Consider the following 17,202-nt stretch of genomic DNA (forward strand, 5'->3'; position numbering starts at 1 on the left):
TGGCTTGGATCAGTTTCTGAGTTCTTTGTTGGTCTATATGCCTGTTCTTGTGCCAGTACCAAGTTGTTTTGATTACAATCACTGTATAGCAGCGTTTTTCAACCGCTGTTCCGCGGCACACTAGTGTGCCGTGAGATGTTGCCTGGTGTGCCGTAGGTGCAGACAAGACAAGAATTTTATAATTTTTCACTATTTTGTTTACTTAATATTTCATAATAAAGTAATTATAAAATACTTTCTTTGTGTTTATTTGATTCCTATTCAAGAGAATTACTTTATATATAGTCAATATAGGCACAGAGTTAAATTTTTTAACATTTTCTAATGGTGGTGTGCCTCGTGATTTTTTTCATGAAACAAGTGTGCCTTTGCCCAAAAAAGGTTGAAAAACACTGCTGTATAGTATAGTTTGATATCTGGTATTGTGATCCCTGCAACTTTGTTTCTCTTTCTCAGGATTGCTGAAGCTATTCAGTGTCCTTTTTGGTTATATATACATTTTTGGAATACTTGTTCTAAATCTGTAAAATATTTTAATAAGGCTTGCATTGAATCTATAGATGGTTTTGGGTAGTATGAACATTTCAATTATATCTATTCCAATCCATGAACACAGTGTATGCTTCTACTTGTTTGATTCTTCCTCTATTTCTTTTTTTCAATGATCTATGGTTTTCTGTGAATAGGTCTTTTATCTCCTTGGTTAAGTTTATTCCTAGATATCTTATTATTTTTTTATTATAATGGTTTATTTTGTTTTCATTTAATTTATTATTGCCCCCAGAAAAGAATGTTGCTTAGGGAAAATAATATAAAACTGCTTGATGAGTTAGTTAAAAGTACTCAATGATTTGTGGGGGGGTTGTGTTTTTTTAAATAGAAATGGAAGAAAGTGCTGGTGAGGATGTAGAGAAAAGGTACCCTGCTGGTGGAGTACAGACTGGCGCAACCACTATAAAAACAGTATGGAATTTCATCAAAAATTAAATATGGAACTGCCATTTGACCCAGTAATCCTATTTCTGGGAGTCTATTCTATGAGCCCAGAAATACCAATATGCACCCAATGTTCATACAGTGCAATCTACAATAGCTAAGATCTGGAAATAGTCCAAGTACACATCAGTAAATGAATGAATAAAAAAAGCTGTGGTACATCAACATCATGGAATACCATGCAGCTTAAAAAAGAAGGATCTCTTAGCATTTGAGACAGCATGGAGGGACCGGGAGAGAATTATGCTAAGTGAAATAAGCCAATCAGAGAAAGACAAGTATCCCATGATCTCACTCATGTGGAATCTGGTGAACAAAACAAACTGATGAGCAAAATAGATTCAGAGACATATAAGCATGGTACAGGCTGTGGACTCTCAGATGGAAGGTGGGGGTGGCTGGGTGTGTGAGGAAAGATTAACTAAAGGATTTATTGTATATGCATATATGCATAACCCGTAGACACAGACAATAGGACAGTGAAGGCATGGGGGTGGGGGTGCAGGATGGAGGGAGTCAATGGGGGGAAAAAGAGGACATGTAGACTTCCAACAATAAGAATAAATTCTTTAAAAAGAAAAAAAGAAAGTAATTCATATTAAGAGTTTTATAAGTTGAAACAGGCTTCCTGTGAATCATGTGTAAAGTAGTTACAAAGCAAGCAATTCAATAGAAATGGAATTGCCAAGTCATAAGAGATTCACAGATTGCTCTCAGTTGAGCTGCTGAATTGATCTATGGTCTCCACATCCGAGGAAGAGAATGAGTATTGTCTGTGGCACAACAGAATAATCTTATCCCAATCAGTCTGATCATCTTTCCTCTCTCTTTTTCCACCTAAAACTTTTGGGAATGAGCTTTATATGAGGGACAATAAACAAAAATGTAAAAGGAAAAAAAAAAAAATCTCTCATTTTCAGTGTCTCTCTTTTCTCGTGGATAACTTTTCTCCCTTTTGGCGCAACTTCTCTCATTACTTTGCAAGCTCTGGTGTTTTCACATTGACTTGCCCCTAGGAAGCAAGCCTGGAAAACAAATTCATTGTAGAGAAATAAGTGATTTCAACCCAAGGGAGCAACCTCAAAACAATGAGATTTTGATACAGGGTTAACTGGGTAAATAGTTTTTGAGGATTGGATGCTCTCCAAGCCTTCCTATAATTCATAGCACAAGGGTATCTAAACTTACCCTCCATTTGAAGGATTATTATTCTCTTCTCGCTGTAGGGCTGTCAGTTTCTGAGCGTTCTCTTCCCAGTTCTGATCGCCTGACTTTATAGCCTGGATATCCTGAAAGAGCAGGATGAAACAGATTCTGCACTCAAGGGTCCTCAATCTTTTCCTAAAGAAGAACTGCTTTTGACTTCTACTTGGAAAAATTACACTAACAGAGCCAAATACTAAGTTGCTAATGAGATGAAGAATGAGCACAGCCAAGAAGAAGAGCCTGGCAAAGTTACTCAACTTCTAAAAGTGGCAAATCAAAGAGGGAAGGCTCCAAGAACAGCAGGGAATGTCTCAATATGCCCATCAGAGCTCTCCTCTAGCCTGAGGACTCTTGTTTAACAAGCTAGACATAGGAATACCCTGACATTGGGTCCCTAAAAAAGAACAATTCTTCCAAATCAAATACAAATATTTCCTTAAGTGTATTCCTTGAAAGACATCGTGGAGTCTTAATGACTGCCTCACTCCTTAAAAGCTACTGCTCTTCTCCAACACTTTGATGTCAAAAGTTTGTACTTTTTAAGGGTTTTAGCATAGTTTCCTCAGAGACTATCAGACAATTCCTAAATAACTCAGGATAAGTTCAACAACTCTGCATGACTTCTGAATTTCATAAGATATAACAATAATCATAACAGAACTTAGGACTCATATAAAAAAAAGTTTAACTTAAAGCTCATTTAATAAAGGCACCATTTCTTCCATAAAATTAAACTATAATCACTCTTTGAACTTTATCTTATTTTAAAATGTTTATTTTCCCTAAAATTAATATGCAAAAGAATAATAATCATATGAGATTTTAATAAATGCATTTTAAAACTATACTTAGAGCTTGATGGGCATGGCTCAGTGGTTGAGTGTCAATCTATGAACCAGGAGGTCAGAGTTTGAAGCCCTGTCAGGGCACATGCCACGGTTATAGTCCTAATCCTCAGTGGGAGGCATGCAGGAAGCAGCTCATGAATGATTCTCATCATTGATGTTTCTATCACTCTCTCCCTCTCTGAAATCAATAAAGTTATATTAAAAAAATAAATAAATAAGACTGCACTTAGAAATTGAGAATAATGTTTAAAAAAAAAATGTCACACTCTTGCTGCCAAGAATAGATTTTTACTAATTTCCTCTTTATGGAAAGCCGAAAGCTATAGTTTTCTTGAGAAATTTTTCATACTTTGAAGGTAGTTGTTAATAATTTATAGATGTCAAAAATTTGTATTTAATTCAGTAATTCTTAGCTTTTATTGTTTTCTTTCTTACATTGGATATTCATTTTAATTAGACATGTTTTCCTCAGAAGAGTCCTAGTACTGCATATTGGAGTACTGCACTATTTTTCTAAGTAGCTATTTACACATTTGATTACTATATTAATCTTTTGTAGTAAGCAAGGTAGGATCTTTATCTTTAGTCTATATATATTTTTTTAAAAAGCAAACATGAATGGCAGCAAGATTAAAAGACAGAAGGCTAGAAACACATTAAACACTATCACCCAAAAAATGATGGCTAATCTTAAAATTTATTAGTGATATAAAATGTTTAATGTTTCCTATTTTCATAATACATTCATAGAGGAAGCCAAATCTATACCTACCCCACTTTCAAAATGTATGCATTTTCACACACTGACTCCCTTCACTTTGCTTTTAGAAAATGAGCACTTGAGAGTGAACCGTGAAAAGATGCCAACAGACTGTACCAAAAATTAGTGAGAACCATATAGAACCAGTTTCCATCCTTCCTTGCCCCCCTCTCCTGATACCCACGAGGGAGTGGGGGGAGACCCAAAAAACCAACAGGCTTGTAAGCACCCAGCTATGGCCACAGAGCTGTTTGATTGCTTAAGCTGGGTGGCCAGACAATAGGACCAGAAAGAATGGCCGCTTCCTTCCTTCCTGTTGAGTGTTCTGCCTGAGTGAGCAAATTCAATAGCACTTTGCTTCACAGCAACACTAGGCTCTAGCATGAGGGAAAATCAACAAAGAGCTATTCTAGGGCATTTCCAAACCCACCTAAGCCAAGCCTCTGAGCTATAGAACCATGGGGGAGGGGCTGGCCACATTCAGGCACCCTTGGCGGGTGTGCATGAAGGCATGTAAACATGCAGCTACTGTTTATATTAAAGGCTGCTACTTACCCTACTCTGTGCATCTGCAATTGCCAGGTTTCAGTGTTTTCCACTTTCTAGTCTACAATTCTCTGAAAAGTTTCAACACTTGTCTCATTGTGATAACAAAGACAAAATTTGTATGGACAACTGTGATGTCATAACTCTAGCATCAGCTTAAAAGCTCCTCCCGTGAGCCATCCTTTTAGATCCAGGTACATAATGATTTGGCCAAGTTGGCAGTTAAAAATGGGAACCAGAGAGACTGTGAAAGACATTAAATATTTAATGCTACATAGTTCTGTTTTTACTAAAACTAAATTTCTAAGTTAAAATAAAAAAATTTATTGTCTCTAAAAGCACAGATATAGTCTGAATTTCAAAGGTTTTTACAAGTACCTCTGCTGCATTTACACACAAGAGAAATAGCATTGACGATGGTTCTTTTCAGATTGGTTCAATGTTTTATAAATGTATAACTTGTGTATGTATATACCTATGTTACCAACATTTTGAGAAAATATGCCTCTAGATTACCTGTCAAAAATTAAGTATCAGAATAGTGCATTAGCTATTTTCGCCCCTCCATGTAAACTGTACTCAGAATAAATTATGTCAGTAGGCTGAATTTTTAGGGGTGGTCCCCAAGATTCCACACCCTCGCTGCTGGGACTCATGAATGTGATGAGACATGACTCTCTTGATAGTGTTGTTATATGGTACAGTGGGCCTTTAAAAGGGAGATTTTCCAGATGGCTCTAACCTAATCCCACAAATCTTAAAAAGCAAAGAACTTCCTCCAGATGCACAGAAAAGAAAGTAAGAGAGATTCAAAGTACCAAAGGCCTTGACAGACCATTGTTGGTTTGAAAATGGAGGGAACTACGTGAGAAGGGATGTGGGTGGCTGGGAGGTGCTGAGGGTGACCATAAAAAAACAACCATAGGGAAACAGGAACCTCCATCCTATGGTCCTATATGTACTAGAAACTGGGTTCTGCCCATAGTCTGATTTGGCTTGCTTAGAACATGATTTTCCCTCAGAGCTTCTAAATATGGGCCCAGCCTTGGTAATCTTGATTTTGCCCTTGTGGGACCCTGAGCCAAGAATTAAGCCAAGCCCACCCAATGCTATATCTACTGAACTGTGAGATATTATTGATAGATAGATTTTATTTTAAGCCAAGAGTGGCAATTTGTCAAGGCAGCAATAAGAAAATAATATATCTGGATCCAAGATGGATGGCAGACAGAATGGCAGTGAAAAAGAGAGTGTGAATGAGTGAGAGAAGAGAGGAGAGTGCATGGACATGTGGGGTGGGTGTGAATGTGTGAGTGAGGGATGGTATATTCCACAGGACTGTTGGAGACTGATGGACCAGGTTCCCCTATCCAGGAAGCCTTTACTACCACTGAAATATCTCCTGGGGTGGCCGGCTCTGCCACAGAGACTGTGCCATCTTGAGTGGGAGAGTGGCTGTGGCTGGGAGCCCACCCTCACCTTCACCTGGGGAGACCTCAGACACCACCTGGGACCCTACAGCCACATTAGCCAGGGTCCAGCTGCCATGGCTGTGAACCCATGAACACCGAGACTCCAGCCTCTCCGACCATGGGCTCCTACAAAGTTGTCCAGGGGGAGACAAAGTGGTGGCCAAGCCAAAACCAGTTTGGCTCAGTGGATAGAGAGTTGGCCTGCGCCTGAAAGGTCCCGGGTTCGATTCCGAGATCAAGGGCATGTACCTTGGTTGTGGGCATATCCCCAGTAGGGGGTGTGCAAAAGGCAGCTGATCGATGGCTCTCTCTTTGATGTTTCTAACTCTCTATCCCTCTATGTTCCTCTCTGTAAAAATATATATAAAAAAGAAGACAACATGCTTTAAAAAAAAAAAAAAAAAAAAAAAAGCGGTGGCCAAATAGGTCAACAGGTCTGTGCCTTCTCACGGGGCAGATAGAAAAAATATCTGAATCAAATAACATCCACCAGGAATTGGTGAAGTAAAATCAGCTGGAGAGGCAAGCCATGGACAGAAAAATAGTCTCTATTGGCTTAATCATATATCTAATTTTCTCTACCCTGCTCCAAATTCATGCACCCTTCTCTTTTCTCTTTCTTTGCTAAACAATTATTTTCTTGTTGTTGTTGCTTATTTGATAGTTTGTTTATTTTTTGGTTTTATTTCATGCTTTTTTTCTTCTTCCTTTCCTAGCTTATTCTCTTTTTCTAGTAATAGCTTAATTAGTTTCACTCACCAAACTCAGGCTTATCTGCTGCCTACTCTATTTTCCTTTTCCAAAATTGATGAATATAAAGATAGATAGGTTAAAGAAAGGGGAAAAATTTTGACATATAATTTTTATATATTTTTTAATATATATATTTAATTACTATTATTTTTAATTATTATTTATGATTACTATTATTTTTAACTGAGTATTTTGTTTTTTACTTTTCTTCATATACACTCATTCTCTTTCTATCTTCTCTACACTGAATTGTGGTTATTCCCCATTCATTCAATTTTTTTACCTTGCCTTCTGGAAATAAGGTCTGCCTTTTCAGATTTAGCTCCCCTCCTTTTTTTCTGGGGGTTTTTGTTTGCATTTTTGTTGTTGTTGTTGTTTAATTATTGGTTTTGTGGAGTATATATTTGTGGAGTATATATTTTAAAAATCTATATATTTTTCTTTTCTCTTTCTGTCTTTCCCCTTATTTTTTCTTCATTTTTTTTTTAATTCTCTTACCTTTTTTTTTCTTTTTCAATATCATTTTTGTGCTCTTTTCTCTCCCCTAATTCTCTTTTCTCTGGTAGTCCCCTTTAGTTGGGTTATTGGTGTCGTGAATACATTAGTGTTTGGTTCCCACTGTATCCTGTCTTGCTGAGTTTTATTTTGTGCCTTTTTGTCAGTGTGAGCCACATAACCAGAAACCCAGAGAGGAGTAAAAATGGGGAGACAAAGAAACAGCTCCCACCCAAAAGAAAAGGAAGAACCACCAGAAAAGGAAGTAAACAAAATGGAGGCAAGTGATTTGTCAGAGAAATAATTCAGAGTAATGGTCATAAGGATGCTGAAAAGGATGGAAGACAAATTTAACAACATGTGTAAGAACCAAGATGAAATGAAGAACCAAGGAGAAATTAAGAATGACCTAGCTGTAATAAATAACTCAATAGAAAGCATCTACAGTAGATTAGAAGAAGCTGAGTTCCACATAAATGAGCTAGATACCACGTAATACATGTAAGTATATACTACATAAACATTAACATCTATTTTTATTTCTATTTATAATGCTCTATGCTGAAATCCGGAGCCCACACCAATACCTTCTATTCCAATTCCATATCACAGGGTGAACTGAATATTCTCCTTTTTGTTATAAGTAACTTCCTTATGAGTAAGTAAGCGATTCTGAGATTGCATGTTCCCAGGAATCAGAATTTACCTGCTGGAATATCTGGGCTGTTAACTTCAGAATTTCTTTGTCCAACTTTCTCTGTCATCTCCAGTGTTGCTTTGTTTTGTTTTTGCTATTTTCTGTCTATTTTTCTAATCTTCCATAGTTTCTTGTGCATAACCTTAAGGTGTTGCTTGTTGTTTACTCTGCTGTAGTATTACATTGAAAGGGTGCAGAATAAACTTCTCCAAAATGAGTCACTTTGGCATATGTATTATTTTCAGCAAATGGCAATCAAGACCCAGCAGATTCAAGAAAAACATTTACCTCTCCCTTAACTAAAATATAGAAGGTGTCCTGGCCCAGAAAGAGAACTATTACCAGAATCAACTTTAATTTGAATGACCAACTTGTATAGTAGGAGAAACATTTAATTATCAACCATCTGCTCCTCTTATCATCCTGTAAATTACTCCTTTTCCTCATTGACCCTGTGCCCTATCCTCTTTCTTAGCTCAAGATGGCATAGAAGCCTCAATTGACTAACTTGTCCTTGGGTCTCATATCCTTAGGGTGCCCCTCAACTCCTGAGTGAATATAAATAAGTCATCTTTTCTCTCAAAGAACAGTTTAGACAACCACCATTTTGGACTGCGTGATTTGACAGCCACCATGTTGGCCACGTGGCTTGCAGCTCCCTGGGAGCCACCATCTTGAAATGGCAAAGGTCAACTCCTCCCTTTGAATTAGCCAATCACTAAAGATTGTGTACCTGAGTTCCAATCAAAAGTGAGGGACAGGTCACCTGTGTCAGGATTAAAAAGCCAAGCTGACCACCTGCTCAATGTGCTGTGCTCCCAGACCACATGCTGTGCACCCTCCCTGCAGGAATAAAGATATTTTCCTTGCTGCCTGGCTCCCAAGTATACTTTGTGTTCTACCAGGACCCCCGAATTTGGGGCTCACTTTATTTCTTACAGTTTGGGAGAGTGTCTGGGATACTGTTTATCATCGTGGGGAAATAGGATCTCTCTCCTAAGGAGGTTCACCTCTCTGCCAAGTTGCAGCAGCCTCGGTGAGAAGGGACAGCCATTACTCTTGATCTGACTGTGAGCTCAGGATTGAGAGTCAGCCAGCAATGCATGAATAACCCAAACAAGACCTGTGGCAATCAGGTAACCTCATGCATGAGCCAAGGTGGAAAATTGGACTAAGTACTACTTTGGTGATTGTGTATCCTCAGAGGTTGGGTATATGTGACTGGGATGTGTCTTAGACATAAAGTGACAGAGTTCTGATCTGTGGTTCTGTTTTCCTGAGAATGAAGCAGCCAGAGAGGGACGAAGCAGATCTCGGGTAGCTCAGGCTCACAGTCTTTCGTGATTGGCTAATTCAAAGGAAAGGGTTGGCCTTTGTGCACCTGAGCTCAAATCAAGATTGAGGGACAGGTCACATATATGAGGATAAAAAGCTGAGTAGACCAGGTTTATCCAGGAAAATCCATTTCAGAGTATTGCTTAAACTCTAATCCCAAAGCTGACTTGGGTGATTAGATAAGAAGCACATTCCTTTCTGGTGTCCTTGAAGACTACAAGTGTCAGGCTAACCAGAGTCTTTAGATCTAAGTGTTACTTGTGTTCATTTATTGTGAATTCCTGTATTTGTTGTATAAAATCCACTGGTATTGAAGATAAGTCTATTAAGCATATTATAGAGTGAAAATAAACACAACATGGGAAGGCAGATATTTATTGCTAGGTTAACTTAGTAAAACTGCAGAGGCATTGGGGTTGAATAGCCAATAACTACTTACAGTATTAGAAAAAAAACAGCAATTCCCTTTTTGATATTTTTAAAGCTATTTAATTTTTGAAATATTTTTGTCATTCTGTCTTTTAGAATTAAACTTATTTTAAAATAAAAGAACTGAGGTGTAAAGAGTTCAAAGACATGCCAAGTCATAGAGTCATCCTTTAGTTCAAAGGCTGTCCATAATGAAATGTCCTTAACAGTTTAAACATTGGTGTCTGATTTCTGATCTTCTACTGTAGAATTCTGTTCACCGAATTGTGAGACCCTGAATAAATGCCTTTCCTCCGCTAGATTCCTTTCTTAACTTTTTTTTCAGTGTTGAATGGTATGATGTACTCTCATTTTCATAAAGGGCCACACAACTTCTAACAATTACTGATCAAGCAAAGCCAGTGACATTCTATGCCATTGTTAGAATGTTTAATTTGGGTAAAGCTGGCAGAAAAATGAAAATCTCCCCTAGCTTATTAGTTAATAAGTACACTTCTATTGTGGGTCATAATGGCTTCTTCCAGTGAGTGTTTTGGCAACCCTTTCAGTTAATTAAAAGCTAGACTACATGTACTAATTATTCATTATCGAGCTGTCTTCTTTCAATGCTGTTTACTCCTTTAAAAATATGAAGGTAGAATTTTATTTTGCTATACAAATGGCAGATCAGAAGTATTTTTTTCATTTAATCTTACTGAATCATGCCCTCAGAAACAGAGTGTAACTAAGTCAGGGTATTAATATTTGTAAACTACAGAGATGTCTGGTATAATTATTTTAATTAAAATGACTATAAACATTTTGTCAAATTCTGTTAATAATGGAGAAAAATACTATCCTTTTATTTTGATAAAATGTTTGACATTTTTCTTCTTCCCCTCTGCCCCCCCTCTACCCAAAACAATACACTTACCCTTTCCATGAATTATAAGAGCTCTCATATGCTTTTGAAGGTCTTGCATATTATTATTCTTTAGTTATTATTATTACAACTAATCATTTCCCTAAATCCACATTTCACTTTTGGCTAACTAATTTGATTCAAATGTGTGTGTACACACAGGAGTTTTAACAGGGTGTCCTATTTCTCAAAATCAGGAAACCTTTGTTAGAAGCTCAGTAGGAGGCATTCAAGGTTAAAATTCAGCTGGACTCTCTGGGCAAAGCCAGCACCTTCACTCCCACCCCCACTCCAGTGCTCGGTTTGCTTCCCTCCCCTCCCCTCCCCCAGAGCAGGAAGCTCATCAACATGAGCACACAAATGCAAACTAACCAGCCAGGCCTCTCCCTAGGAATACAAATTAGGGGCAGGTAGTGGAAGAGCTTAGAAAGCTGAAATCGGTAACAATGAAAAGGATGAATAGATGAGAGACCTAAAGTGGGGTGAAGTGTTTAGCTTTTGTCATTTAAAATGACGTCTTTAACTCTTTGCCTTCTAGAGACTACCCCCTCACCAAATAATAGAGCTTTACAATCAAGAGTTCCTGGGTTAAAAAAAAAAAAAAAAAAAAAAAGGTATCAGGTTTCTTTTTATAAGGTATAATGATAAATTTAGATATTGGTTTCACTAGGGCCTGTGTCTGACAAAAATTCTTTGAGAGCCTATGACATTGAATCATTTACTAGCAGATTTTTTATTAAAGAGAGTGCGGGAGAGAGGGGGAGAGAGAGAGAGGTTCACATGCACTTCCTTTTTTTCCTCTTGGTCACTACTTTCAGCTCAATGCAAATCATGTTTTATTTACTGCATTTACACTTGGCTGAGTTCTGACTTGGGGGTTGAGTTTGGCTGGAAGCTTGAATCTTATTTCCTAATTAGCTCTACCTTATATAGCAATCAATGACCTTGCCATAGCTTTTGATAATAATTATGAGATCAATGGCCAAGCAAGTTTTTTTCTAGGTTGCTAAAGCTTCAGATATCCCATAACTGAGGTATCTGGGAAACAATAATTTGGGCAAAGCAACACACACACACACACACACACACACACATACACACGCACACATACATGTGCGCGCACACACTCAGACTACAATCTGAATATTTACACCAGGTGATATCTCAAATCGTTAGAAACAGAACTACAGAGTAAGAAGATGCCTTGGAGCCTTAATATAAGCCAACCAAGAGGCACTGTAGTAAGTACACAGCTTAACAAGTAAAAGCCAGGGCTTCTCTTATAACAGCTTATTGTGACTTAGAGCTAAATGTTTTTGTTTTAATTAAGAATGTTAAGATGAATTTTCTAATTTGGAAAGAGCAATCCTTACTTTAGCGCCACTAGAGACGGTTAATCATATATTATAATTTATTAAATATCTCTGTGTGCACTTCAAACCACAGACTCATGCTCACCCCTGATCCTTATATTTTGGTAAAACAAGTTTGGACAAACAAGAAAAAGCTATATGTTACTGAAGCTGAGAAAGAGTTAGTAAAATATAAATTTTAAGGTAACTAAGATGATAATTTATAAAATTGTCTTTAGGGGAAAGAGGATAGGAAATGAACACATTTGAGGAGGGTCATGCCTGTAAGGATATTTTATATCTATTATGGCATATTAAACATATTTCCATTTTATAGGTGGGGGGGGGGGAGAGCAGGGCCTCAGAAAGTTTCAGTTTGTTATTTTGTTTTTTGACATTTCTAACTAAAGCCAATACATCATCTTGTTCCCCCTTTCTTTTATTTCTCTACATATAAGCAATTATTGAGGACAAAAAAAAAAAATGGTCTTTTTTTCTCAGTGTCTTGAATGGTCCCATTTATAAGTGCTTAAATTTTTTGAGCAGTTTAAGACTACCACACCAGATACCTGTGTTTCCATAGATAAAACTGAGGTGTTTATTCATCATCTTTGATTTCACACACTGGTAACACTGTTGAGTTTCTGCTCTGAAATCTATCAACAGTAAAATCCATAAGACAATCATTGTGAAATAGGCAGGTTTAGGGAATTTTTAAAATTAAGAGGGTCGATGGAAAAAACATAGGGCTGCAGAGTTGCAAAAGTTTGCATTTCCATTAAACAGGGAAGTTGAGAGAGGCATACATTATATTTCCATAAGACAAAGTAATTGGGAATTGCAAAAGGCCTATGTTAGGTTCCTGAAGGAGGAACGCATGAGGCCAGAGTGGTAAGGGATTATGAATTTACTAGTGGTCCAGAGCATCAAATTCATGCATTTGAGGGGAAGGGGTGTCCCTCAACCTGGACTGCCCCCTCTTCAATCTGGGACCTCTCAGGGGATGTTCAACTGCCCTGTGGGATCAGGCCTAAGCTGACAGTTGAATACCACTGTCACAATCCTGGACCACTGGCTCCTAACTGCTCACCTGCCTGCCTGCCTGATGGCCCCTAACCATCTCTGCCTAGGCCCTGCCAACATGGTTTTGTGCTGAAGGAGGTCTGGAAGGGCTTCCAAGAGGTATTCCGGTCTAATTAGCATATCACCCTTTTATTAGAATAGATTAGATTTTCTGCACACCAGTGACGGGAGTCAGAGACTTCTTTATGCATACCCAGAGGGGAGATAATGGAATGTAGTTACCTCAAGTGAAATGTGGTCTTCAGCAAAGGGACTGACCATAATGAAATGACATGAAAACTATTTCCTGGGGGAGGTTTATCAGTTTAGTTGCTGGATCAAACCTAACAGTCTAGATTTACAAAATAAAGAAGGAAGAAGAAAGCCCAGCAGGAATAGGAGAACATTGAAGAAGAGGGCCTCACTTGTCCCCTGTGAGGTTTGACCTTTGAGCTCAGGAGTTGCAATAGTGAACACATCAAAGGGAATATTGACCAATCGGAGGGGACATCAGGGCACAGGAACTTGCAGACTTTATAAACTGTGGAAGGAGGGACTCAGTGGGACTCTTCCCCTCTCCCCACGTGGGAGTGTGTGCTTGTTCTTCAATAAATTTCCACCTTTGCCATACCACTTTCTGCCCGTGGTTTCATTCTTCAACTCTGTGGACAAAGAGCCCAAGGAAGCCATCCTGCCAAGGGGAACACGTGTTCCAGTCCAAAATTCCTGTATTAATCCAGATAGGTAGCTCTAAGAAAGATATCCTCTGAAAATTATCATCATTTTGTCAAGGGATTTTCTTAGAAAGTCTTCTTTAGGTTGACATTGGGATTGGAGAGCAAAAGCTTATCCCTCTGCCACCCATCCCCTTGTTTTGTTTCATGTTTATTTCTAGATATTTTTAAAGAAACCCCCTTTAAAATTCTGTTGCGAGAGAATCCAAGATGGCTGCACAGGTAAACACCTAGCCGCAGCCGCACACAACAATTTCAATAAAACACAACTAAAATATAAAATGGACATTACCCAGAACTACAGGAAAGTCGACTGATTGGAAATTCTACAACAAGAAGCAATGAGAAAACCAGAAGGAAGAGCGGAGGAGCTGTAAAATCCTAAGGTACGGAGACACACGGTGCTCGAGGAGAGAATGGAGCCGGAGAGGACGGAGCCGGGGAGGAGGGGTAGCTGAATGCCTGGCTGGCGTTCCCTAGCGGGAAGGAGATAAAAGCTCTGACTGTGCTGGGCCCCAGTTCCAACTGCTCTGAACCCCAGTTCTAGGCCAGACCCCGAGGACCCAGGCACATCCATAGGGAGCTGGGCTGTAAGGCGGAACCCCAGGGGAGCAGCGAAAGGAGGTCCCAGAGGCAAGCACATTGTGCTCAGAGAAGGGGTGGTTGGCTGTCCTGGCGGGAAGGAGACAAAAGCTCCGGACTGCTCTGAATGCCACCTCCAACTCCACTTCCAACTGAACTGAACCCCATTTCCAGCCTTAATGGGGGAGAGCCTAGACTGTTTGGTAACAGGCGAAAATCGAGGGCACCTTTCTCTCAGAGGTGCTTGCAGCGAGTACTGAAGGACCTTGGGGATTACTGAGACTCAGGAACCGCATAGGGCAGGGATGATGGAAGCCAAGACTGTAGGCTCCACCCTGAAACTCCGCCCCATCAGGGAAGCTGCGAAAATGCTGAGACAACATAGATCACAAACAAAAGAAATGGAGGACAAAAAGCGACTGGATATAGAGTTCAAATCTACACTTATAAGGTTTTTCAAGAATTTCCTAGAAAAGGTCGATAAGACCTATGAGAATATGAAAAGAATCACTGGTGTGCAGAAAATCAATAAGAAATGTTAAGGGATCAACAAGAAATAAAGAATACATTGTCTGAAATAAAAAATATTATACAGAGTCCTAAAAGCAGAATGGAAGATCGCAAGAATCAAGTCAAAGATTTGGAACATAAAGAGCCAGAAGACACTCCTCCACGAAGCAAGAAGGCAAGAAAATTGAAGATAATGTAAGAAACCTCTGAGACAACTTCAAGCAAACTAACATCAGAATTATGGGGGTCCCAGAAGATGAGAGAGAGCAAGATATCAAAAACATACTGAAAGAAATAGTGACAGAAAACTTCCCCCACCTGGTGAAAGAATTAGACTTACAAGTACAGGAAGCGCACAGAACTCCAAACAAAAGGAATCCAAAGAGGACCACACCAAGACAAATCATAATTAAAATTCCAAGAGCAAAAGACAAAGAGAGAATATTAAAAGCAGCAAGAGCAAAGCAGGTGGTTACCTATAAAGGAGCACCTATACGATTGACAGCTGATTTCTCAACAGAAACCATGCAGGCCAGATGGGAATGGCAAGAAATATTCTAGGTGATGAATAGTAAGAACCTACAGCCAAAGATAATCTACTCAGCAAAGCTATCACTCAGAATCCAAGGACAGATAAAGAGCTTCACTAATAAAATAAAATAAAAAAAAGCTAAAGGAGTTCATCAACACCAAACCAGAATTATATGAATTGCTGAAAGGGGTTCTTTCTGAAGAGAAAGTAAATAAAGATAAAAATTATGAACAACAAATACGTAACTATCAACAAGGAAATCTAAAAACCAAAGAAATTTAAAAAAAAATCTGATGAACAATATTAACTGGTGAATATAATAGAATCAGAGGTATGGAAGGGGAGTGAACTGATGATTCTTGGGGAAAAGGGGAGAGGGGGATGTGGGAAGAGACTGAACATAAACTGTGCACCTATGGATGAGGACAATGGGGGGTGGGGAAAGGGCAGAGGGTGGGGTGGGAACCTGGTGGAGGAGAGCAATGGAGGGGAGGGGAAGGAACATTTTTAATAATATGAACAATAAAAATTTATTAAAAAATAAATAAATAAAAATAAAATTCTGTTGCGTATGAGGACAATAGGGTAGAAGTTAATCGATAAATATGCAAGCTTTAGAGTAAGATATAGTTTGACTGGATAACTACACTAGGCCCTTATCTTGTTTTCTCTTTCTAGTTAGCTTGTGTTCATTTTGCCTTTCACTTACTTACAGAATTATCTTTCTAAAACAACAACATAAGCAACATTGAAAATGTAATTTCCCAAGTCAGGTAGAATTTGAGGCCCAGAAATGTTATTGCTATATTACCTACTCTCCTAAATGATTCCTTCATAACTTTCCTTTCTCTTTCATGAATCTGCTTCCCCATCCTCAATCTCCCTTGGTGATTTGTTATATATTTCACTGAAAAAGAAAAAAAGAATTCCCACAAAATATACACTTACCTGTGTTTGGCTCCCTATTTATCTTTTCTCCCAATTCTATGAATGATCTGCCCCTACTCCCAACTCAATATCTTTTCCTTTTTATAAATCCCTTTCATTGCTTTATAGACAATGATCTAGGAAACTTTTGACTAAACAATTTCTCCCTCTACTGAATGATTTTCAATAGCATTTCTACTATACTAAACTACTGTTTCTCTGACATTAAAACAAACAAAAATTCCTAGAGTCTAATTATTCTTCCAATTACTAACCCATTTCTTTCCTTCCCTTTACAGCAAACCTCTTTTATTTATGCCCACTGTTTCCATTTTTTAATTACCATTCTCTCTTTAACCTCAACACTCCATAAAAAATAAAAAATAAAAAACTGCTCTAATCATATCACTAGTAGCCAACACATTATTGAATCCAATGGCCAAGTCCCAGACCTCATTTTATGTGTCCTCTCTGTAGCATTTGACCCAACAGAGTTTTCCCTCATTCTTGAAATTTCTTTTTAGCTTCCAAGACACACTGGCCTCATCCTATGTCTCTGGCTGCTCCTTCCCAGTCTTTTCGCTAATTCCTTCTCCTTATCTCTACTTGTAAAAATAAAATGCCCAAGGATTCTTTGCTACAGTACCTTATCCAGTCTCATTGACTTAAAATACATGAATTAAATGTATATCTCTAAACTACATAATCCTATACCCAACTGCTTCACAATATTCTCTTGTAATCTCATAGATATCTCAATTGTAAAATGACCAAAATTACACTCTAAATATTCCCTTTCAACCCTGATTTTCTTACATTCATTGTATCTCTAGCTACTTCTATTCTTTCAATTGCTATAACCAAAAATCTGGAAGAGGTTCTTCACTCCCTTCTTATCCAATCCACTCATAAATCCTGTCTGCCCAACCACCTCTAAAATAGAGTTGGATCACTTATACTTCCACTCTGACCCCTCTCGTATAAACTACCTTTGTCACTTTCCAACATTATTGCAATGGTCTTCCAACTGGTCCCTTTGCTTCTGCTCTTGACCTATTTTGGTCT

Source organism: Pipistrellus kuhlii, unplaced genomic scaffold, assembly GCF_014108245.1.
Source record: "Pipistrellus kuhlii isolate mPipKuh1 unplaced genomic scaffold, mPipKuh1.p scaffold_m20_p_3, whole genome shotgun sequence".
NCBI lineage: Eukaryota > Metazoa > Chordata > Mammalia > Chiroptera > Vespertilionidae > Pipistrellus > Pipistrellus kuhlii.